The sequence below is a fragment of the Arvicola amphibius genome, chromosome 5 (assembly GCF_903992535.2).
Source record: "Arvicola amphibius chromosome 5, mArvAmp1.2, whole genome shotgun sequence".
Lineage (NCBI taxonomy): Eukaryota > Metazoa > Chordata > Mammalia > Rodentia > Cricetidae > Arvicola > Arvicola amphibius.
The window spans coordinates 18,127,821-18,135,682 of record NC_052051.1 but is presented as its reverse complement, the minus strand read 5'-3'; the positions used below and the strand labels follow the sequence as shown (position 1 = coordinate 18,135,682).

Sequence of the window (7,862 nt, the reverse complement as noted above, 5' to 3'; positions counted from 1 at the left end):
GCAAGTGCACTCTCCTTACAGTAGACCGAACTAAAACTCAGACAAGTTAAACAATCTCCCAAGGTCACATGTGAAGTTGAACCCAGGCTCCTAACTCCCAGGATAAACTCTACTCCCTCCCCTCAATCCATCTGACTTAAAATTGACCCAAAATATTACCAACCAAAATAAATAAATAAATAAATAGAAATTTTAAAAAATAGATGTGTGTATACACACACACACACACACACACACACACACACATCCTGTCTCCTACCAGAAATCTTAAGTCTCTCCTGATCACAGTAGGGTTGCCTCTCTGAACTTAAAAACTGATCTTTTGTCCCCTTCCCATTGGCTGTTAGGGGGCTCATAGTTAATTCCCACCTCAATACAGACTTCATGTCAGCATGGTACTTTCAGTTCCGCCTTACTTATAGACCTTCGCTTTTTGCTTTTATTTCCTTTTTTGTCAGAGGTTTCTTTTGTTTGTTTGTTTTTCTTGTTTCTTAATCATTTATGGGATGATCTGACTCTCCCTATCCCTATCTGTCTTCACCCAGTCTTCTGAAACCTCTGCAGCATCCTCGACATATCTACTCCATCCTTTCTCTGGCTCCTCACCCGCAAAGTCTAAGTGAAGTTTCCCTGGTTCTCCATTCCACCACGACCTTGCTTTCTCTGTAGAATCCAAACCCAAATCTCTCAGAAAACCCATGGCTGATCCCCTTCGTCTAAGCAGCCGTGTGATGTGCTGGGTCACCACGTAACAGAAATGTGACAGCAGATTGCACCAGGACAGGGTACTGCCAAACCCTGCACTGAATTCAAGGCCCCTGAGAACCATCCATGGCCTCCCCTTTCTAGTTCTAAACCTGCTTTCTTATAGAACCCAGGACCACCTGTCCACAGGTGGCCCCACCCACGTTGGGCTGGGTCTCCCCACATCAACTACTAATTTAAGAAAACACCCTTCAGGCTTGCCTACTGCCTGATCTTAGGGAGGCATTTTCTCAGCAGAGGCTTCCTCCTCTCCAGTAACTCTAGCTTGAGTCAAGCTGATAAAACTACTAGCTAGTACAACTGACCGCTTATCAGCTTAGCACACAAACACATCACTATTAATCCACAGCCTTCCCTTTCTTATTCATCCCCAAGATCTCACATTAAAAACATGACTTTAAAAGTCCCACAGCCTTTACAAATTCGAACACACTAAAAATTCAGTCTCTTGAAAATATCCCATCTCGTTAAAGACCCAAAATATCTTTTAGAAGTTCAAAATCTCTCGACTGTGAGTTCCTGTAAAAAAAAAAAAAGAAAAGAAAAGAAAAGAAAAAGAAAATCAAGTTAAATACTTTCTACGTCAAGAGGAAAGAACCCAGGTGCCGTCGCAGTCTTTAAAAAAGCAAAACCAAACTCCAGTATCTGGAGTTCAATATCTGGGACTCCCTCATGATCTCCTGGGATCCTCCAAAGTTCTTGGGCCATTTATCTGGCTCTGCCCTCTGCAGCACACGAAGCTTGTCTCCTGGGCCCAGGCCAGCTCCATTCCACATCTGCCATTGTCCTTGGTAGTCATTTCCAAAATTCTGGGGTCTCTTGCTGCAATCGGGCTGCCTTTTTACCAGTAGCCTCTCCTAGGCTCTCTTCAGGGACTCCAATCCTGCCACACAGCGCTAAACCTTAGCTGTCCTCCAGGACGTCAAAACCAGCACCACCTAGGTGACTCTTCCCCAAGTTCCCCTGCCAGCATGAGGTGCAAGCCTGGCAGCCTCTGGAACATAGCTTGCCTGTGGTGAGTCTGAGGAAACACTTCCCAGAAGACTTCTCCTCAGTGATGCTGGGCTCCTCTTAATCACCACTAAAGTCTCTGTTCCAGCTGCCCAGCATCCATTGGTCCAGGAAAACGAAGGCTTCACGTTAGTGGGTCTTGCATCTTGTTAATCATAGCCGATTCTTCAGGCCCAGTTAACCAGAACCACAGAGTCTTAACTCAAAATACCAAATGGCCCTGATTCAGGGACTGTCAAACTTTTCCTCTGAAACTTTACAAGCCAGGCCTCCATCGACTGCCCTGTTCTCAACATTTTTATCTTCCAAGCTCCCACGGACCAACTCACCAAGCTTTGACCACTCAATGGCTTTTCTTACACAAAGTTTTCTAAGGCCTTCTACAGCCCCCCCCCCCCCCCCCCCCAAAAAAACACGTGGTTAGGTCTACCACAGCAATACCCCACTACCCCGGAATCAATTTCTGATCTACTTAGGGTTTCTATTGCTGCGATGAAACACCACAACCCAGAGCAACATGAGGAGGAAAGACTTTATTTGGCTTACATATCCAGAGTCACAGTCCACTGAGGGAAGCCAAGGCAGGGACTCAAACGGGGCAGGAACCTGGAGGCAGGAATGCCGGGGCCATGGAGGAGTTCTTGGTTCCCATGACTTGCTGAGCCTACTTTCTCACAGAGCCCGGGACCACCTGCTCACAGGTGGCCCCACCCACAATGAGCTGGGTCCTCTCACGTCAATCACTAATTAAGAAAATGAGCTACAGGCTTGTCTACAACCCAATCTTATGGAGGCATTTCCTCAGTTTAGGCTTTCTCCTCTCCAGTGACTCTAGCTTGTGTCAAGTTGGCATAAAACTAGACAGCAGACACCTGCCCACTTCCCTCTTGGTTTTTGAGGACAGAGAAGAAGGTTACCATGAATTGTAATTCCACACAACCCACCTCCCAGCCTACCGCCATCATCACTAAAGAACATTGTTTTCTGTGGGCTCTGCACAAATGTGCACAGTCTCCATGAGGAGTTGGTGTGCACGTGCACACACAGGTACACAGTCTCCATGAGTAGATAAACATGCACACATGTACATCCACACAGCAACTCACAGAAACACAAACACCCAAAACAAGCTACGTTGTCATCAAGTTAGGGACCCCCAGCCCAAGAGCTGAGAACCCTGATGTTCTCTCTAAAATGCCATTCCCGAGGTGGAAGGCAAGTTTGCATCAAGGCCAAGCGGGTGTCCCTCCTTGAGAAAATGCTGGCAAGGCCTCAGTCTAGGTTCCTGGTTTGAGCATCTGAACAAAGTCTCTGTGGGTGAGCACATTCACTCTCAGGGCTGGTTCCGCCCCCCCCCCCCCTCTTTCTGTGCTCTGGGTCTGTAAGCACTCCTCCAGCACTCCTGCTGGGGTATGCACATTGCCTTCCAGGCTTTCCTTCACAATCCAATTCAGAGCTATTGGAACCCAAGATCTCAGCCAGGGGAAAACCAGTTAGACCTGCTGGACGGTCTCTGCAGCTGCTTCTAGCAGCATTTCCCTAGGCTTGCTCCTCCAGCAGGCTGGCTCTGGACAGTGTAAGAGAGCAGAGATGGCTTGGATGATGCAAGAATTTCCATGGCTGTGCCAGCCATCACCGCAGCAGCCACCAGACGGCTGCATCTGCCGTCTCATCCCGCCCCTTTGCTTGCATGCGCCCACACCAGGTATTTCTAAAATGCTGTGGCTCCAAAGATCCCTCCCGAAACCAGATGTGGGCAAGATGTTCCCCATTTGCCTCAGAGGCAATTGAAGTTCAAAGAGATGGCATGACCTGCCCAGGTCCCTACAGCCAGCAAGCAGAGCAGCCAGAATAAAGCTGGCCTACCTTACCTGTTTCCACCAGATGAGTTCCTCCGAGGTCCTGTTATGGCCCAGGACAAGAAAGAAGGGAAGATGTCCTCCTCCTCTTCCTCCTCCTCCTCCTCCTCCTCCTCCTCCTCCTCCTCCTCCTCCACTACTTGCTTGGGACAGTGACCTCAAAAGTCAAGAAATGTGAATGTTAGGGAACTTTGTAGATTTTTTTTAAAAAAAAAAAAATGCTTAGGATAAAGCATGGAAGTCAGAGGCACTCAAACAGGGTCCGGAGTCAGTCTGCCCAAAGCATCAGATGAGGAGTTGAACAATACAGACTGGGGACTGCAGAGTCTTGAAGGCTAGCATACACAAAGCTCTAAAAGTAATGGGAGCCATAGATAGTTTCGGAGCACATTTAACTGCTAATATGTCAATAAATATTTTAAAACAGCGTCCCCTAAGTACATGCATTTTAAGAAGAGTATGCACAGTGGCCTGAAGGGGGCGCTCTTCTCAAAGTCTGGCCTCATTGATGATAACCTCTAAACATTTTCCAGCTGGCTACGGACTGCAGATGGGACACAAAGAAAGACTGGAAGGGCCAACAGGGAGAACCCCCTACTTTTTGAAATCTGGAACCCTGGCAAACTCCCCTTTTTGTGCAAACGGAGATGGTGGTGACCCCTGAAAACACAGTAGGCCCTCCTTCTTAGAGACTAGAAGCCAAAAAAAAAAAAAAAAAGACTTTTAAATGTGTGGTACCTAGATTCCTAGGACTGAAATGGCATATAACTTTTGTACTATAGGAATCTGTTATCTATAACCCTGAAGGACACAAAGATTTTGGACAGGCCAAAAGGAATCCTCTGAGAGTACGAGCAGTTGGGTGCTGGGGGAGAGGGCTCTCCACCTAGCCTCTGTCCCTTGACATCTCCAAATGTCATTAGAATCTGTGCTTAGCATCTGAGAGTCAAATTTGGAGCACAGCTCCCCTCTAGAATAAGGTCAGACCAATCACTTGTTGAGTTTGTAAGCGAGCAAGTAGGGGGCTCCGGAATAAGTTTTTGAAAGATGCCACAACAGTCTCAGAGGGATGGGTCGAGCCCACAAGATGAGTTATAAAACTCTTGTGAACTGACCAACAGATCAAGGACCTTCGGGATGGTGTACCTGAGAGATTTGTCCCAAAGAAATCACCCTGTCCTTGAGAGCTGGGGTAATAACGACCAGCAGACATTCACATGGTCCTGTAGCATTAGCAGGTCATAGAGAGACATTCTCTCCAGCTCTGCCTGCAGATGAGAATCCCCCGACTATTCATCCAGCTGTGAAGCAGACATAGCAAATTTACATGATTCCTCCCCATGAGTGAGAATAAACAAATACTTACTGAAACGCCGAGGCTGAAAACCTTCAGTGCTTGAACTCCCACAGACATCCACGGCCACCTGTCTTCACTGATTTTCAGTCCTATTGGACAGCGGAAATGTCCTTCTTCAAGTATGCCCCGCCCCTTCACCAGGTTCTGCTTTCTGAGAACATCCTCCTTGACTGTGGAAACAGAAGGCGAGGCTGTGGAAGGCTCCCTCCCTTCTCCCCCCTCCTCCCCTCCGGCCCTTCGGAGGACACTGAAGACTCTTTTTCTGGGGTTTACAAAGTGTGTGGAACACAGAGCTGCTCCCCCAAACCAGCAACTGCTTAAAACAGGAGGGTTGCTGCCTTCGGCTGTGTCCCCTTTTTAGGAGAAATACAATCGCGAGTCCTAAATTCAGACATATTTTTTCCTTTTGAAGAGAATTAGTCTCAGACGCTTTCTTCTCAGCTCAGGAAGAAATGGGTAACAGTTTATTTGCGGAGTTTTTTTTTTTTTTTTTTTTTTTTTCATGAGGCTAGAGCTGGGAAAAGGATAAATTGAAGGAGGGAAAAAGACAGAAGACCCCCGAAATGCAGCTCAAAACCCCTTCTGTGGTCACCCTGTGCCCTCAAATATCAGATGCCCCTTCCTTTCTCCACACAGAAACTAGAATGTGTCCCAAAGTACAACCTCTGATGGTGAACAAGATTTTGGAGAATGATACACAGACTGGAGGGTTGGGAGAAGACTCAGATAATAAAGTGCTTGTTACAAAGTATCAGGACCTGAGTTGGATCCCCAGTGGCCACACAGAAGCTGGACACAGAGGCATGCCTCCTTGATCCCAGGGCTGGGAAGACTGAAACATACTGACATGTTCCCCCGGCTTGCTGGCCAGCCTGTCCAGCCTAACTAATGAGCTCCATGCTCAGGGAGAGACTCTGCATTAAACAATAGGATGGGCAGCAATCTGGAGAGACAGTTGCTGTTGACCTCTGGGACACCACACACACATGCACTGCACGCACACACGCACGCACACACGCACAAATGTGCTCCCACATATGCACACTCACACACATGCACAGCACTCGTGAACACATACATACACATACACTACACTCAGAAAAATTCAGATTCTCAGTTGCCTGAGTCATATTCAAAGTCTCAACCACCACCTGTAGCTTATTAGACGGCACAAACATAGAAAAAGCGTTCTGTTACTATGGAAACATCCATGGGGTGGCACTAGCTAGAAATGTTCTACCCATTTGACTTGAATAACCTCTATTCAGACCTCAGGTCTCTAGTCATGCACCAATTCCAGGAAGCCCTCCTTGACTGCTCTTTCTCTGCCTTTTCTCTGCTGTGTGGATGCCTTCAGGGGTCAGGCTGCTCTGTTGCATGTGGGCATTGCATGTGCTGCCTGAAGGGCACCTCTGCTCTCCTATCAGACCGGAAACAGAGAGGCAGGGACGCCTGATGCTTTCGCTCATTACTTTAATCCTAGAATAGTGTCCAGCATGCAGATGATCAGCTTCAGGAGACAAAACCAAGCATAGAATTTGCACTGAACACAGTCGCAGCAGCTTGGGATCCTGAGATCCAATAGACCTTAAGAACACAAAACTGGTGGATAAGAGCCGCTCTTGAATCTGAAACACACACACGCACACACACCCACTACCACCACACACACACACGCACACACGCACGCACACACACACACACTGTATAAAATCTGGCTTCTACCAGGACCATACCTCCTCAGTCAGCTCGAGATACTGTCCTTCCACTGAGCAGCAGAGTCTCGCATAGTCACAAAATGCCTCTCCACTCTGCAGGACTGCACGCAGTAGGCAGCAGCAGCAGTAGCAGCAGCAGGAGGAGGAGGAACAGCAGCAGCAGCAGCAGCAGCAGCAGCAGCAGCAGGACTAAGCTGCTTCACTTGACTCTTGAAGCAGTGTCCCTAGGAGTAGGGTGATCCCGACATGTTTGATGCATGCCTGGTGAGGCACTGGGATGACCACCCTGGGCAAAGAGACTTAAGGAGAAAACCGGTCCTCAAAGATGGCTCTTTCTGACCCCCTCACCTATACTGAATTGAATGTCGTTGATGAGGAATTTATAGAAAGATTATAAGGCTTGGTAACAAAAATTAAATTTTATCACTTGGCAGGTATGAATTTCCGTTCTAGACTCTTTCCTGGGAACTCTTATCAAGAGAAGACCACAGGGCCTTGTCCCTGTCACCTCTGACCCTTGGCTCCAGCAGCTCCAGCATGTATGTGTCGCCTTTCCAGAGAACAGCCTGGATCTGACAGGTAGCACACAGCAGCCCGTGTGATTTACAGGGGCTCAAGACGAGAGGTTTCGTCTCCCACTTTGAGAGCTTGAGTGCTTCCTATAAATATTTATGGGAGTCTGAGGCCTCCATTAACCCCACCGGTGCCGCATTTCCCTTATTACATGACGCCTGTGTGTGAATGCGCATAAAGGCTAGTGTTCACTTACACACACACACGGGTGTGAGTATGTGTGAGTCTTTGAGGGTACACAGGAGCCCTATACATTTTACAAGAGCCTGTGTGCATGTGTAATCAATAATGCTTTGATATGAGTATAGAGGCATATGTCTGTGTACATAATTGTACACACTGTGCACACTATAACTGCATGAACGTGAGCATTTAGACATGTATGCATCTAACATTTGGGTACATGTGTAATGAGTTATGCATACAATGCATACAAGTGAATATGACAGCATATATATATCAGATGAATACATGCAAATTCTGCCTCTGTGTATATAATTTTGAGTGTGTGTGTTTGTGTATGTGTGTGTGTGTGTGTGTGTGTAGGTGTGTGTGTGCGCGTGTGCATTCATTAGGGGA

At 47.5% G+C, this 7,862-nt stretch overlaps 1 long non-coding RNA gene across 1 annotated transcript; it reads right to left on the bottom strand.

The window, feature by feature from the left end:
• Positions 1-3,743: 3,743 nt before the first annotated feature.
• LOC119815465 lies at positions 3,744-7,257 on the bottom strand. Its single transcript, XR_005285510.1, has 3 exons — positions 6,729-7,257; positions 5,002-5,162; positions 3,744-3,792 (listed from the first exon to the last, which is right to left on the bottom strand). It is a non-coding gene; the product is annotated as an uncharacterized LOC119815465 (long non-coding RNA).
• Positions 7,258-7,862: the final 605 nt, after the last annotated feature.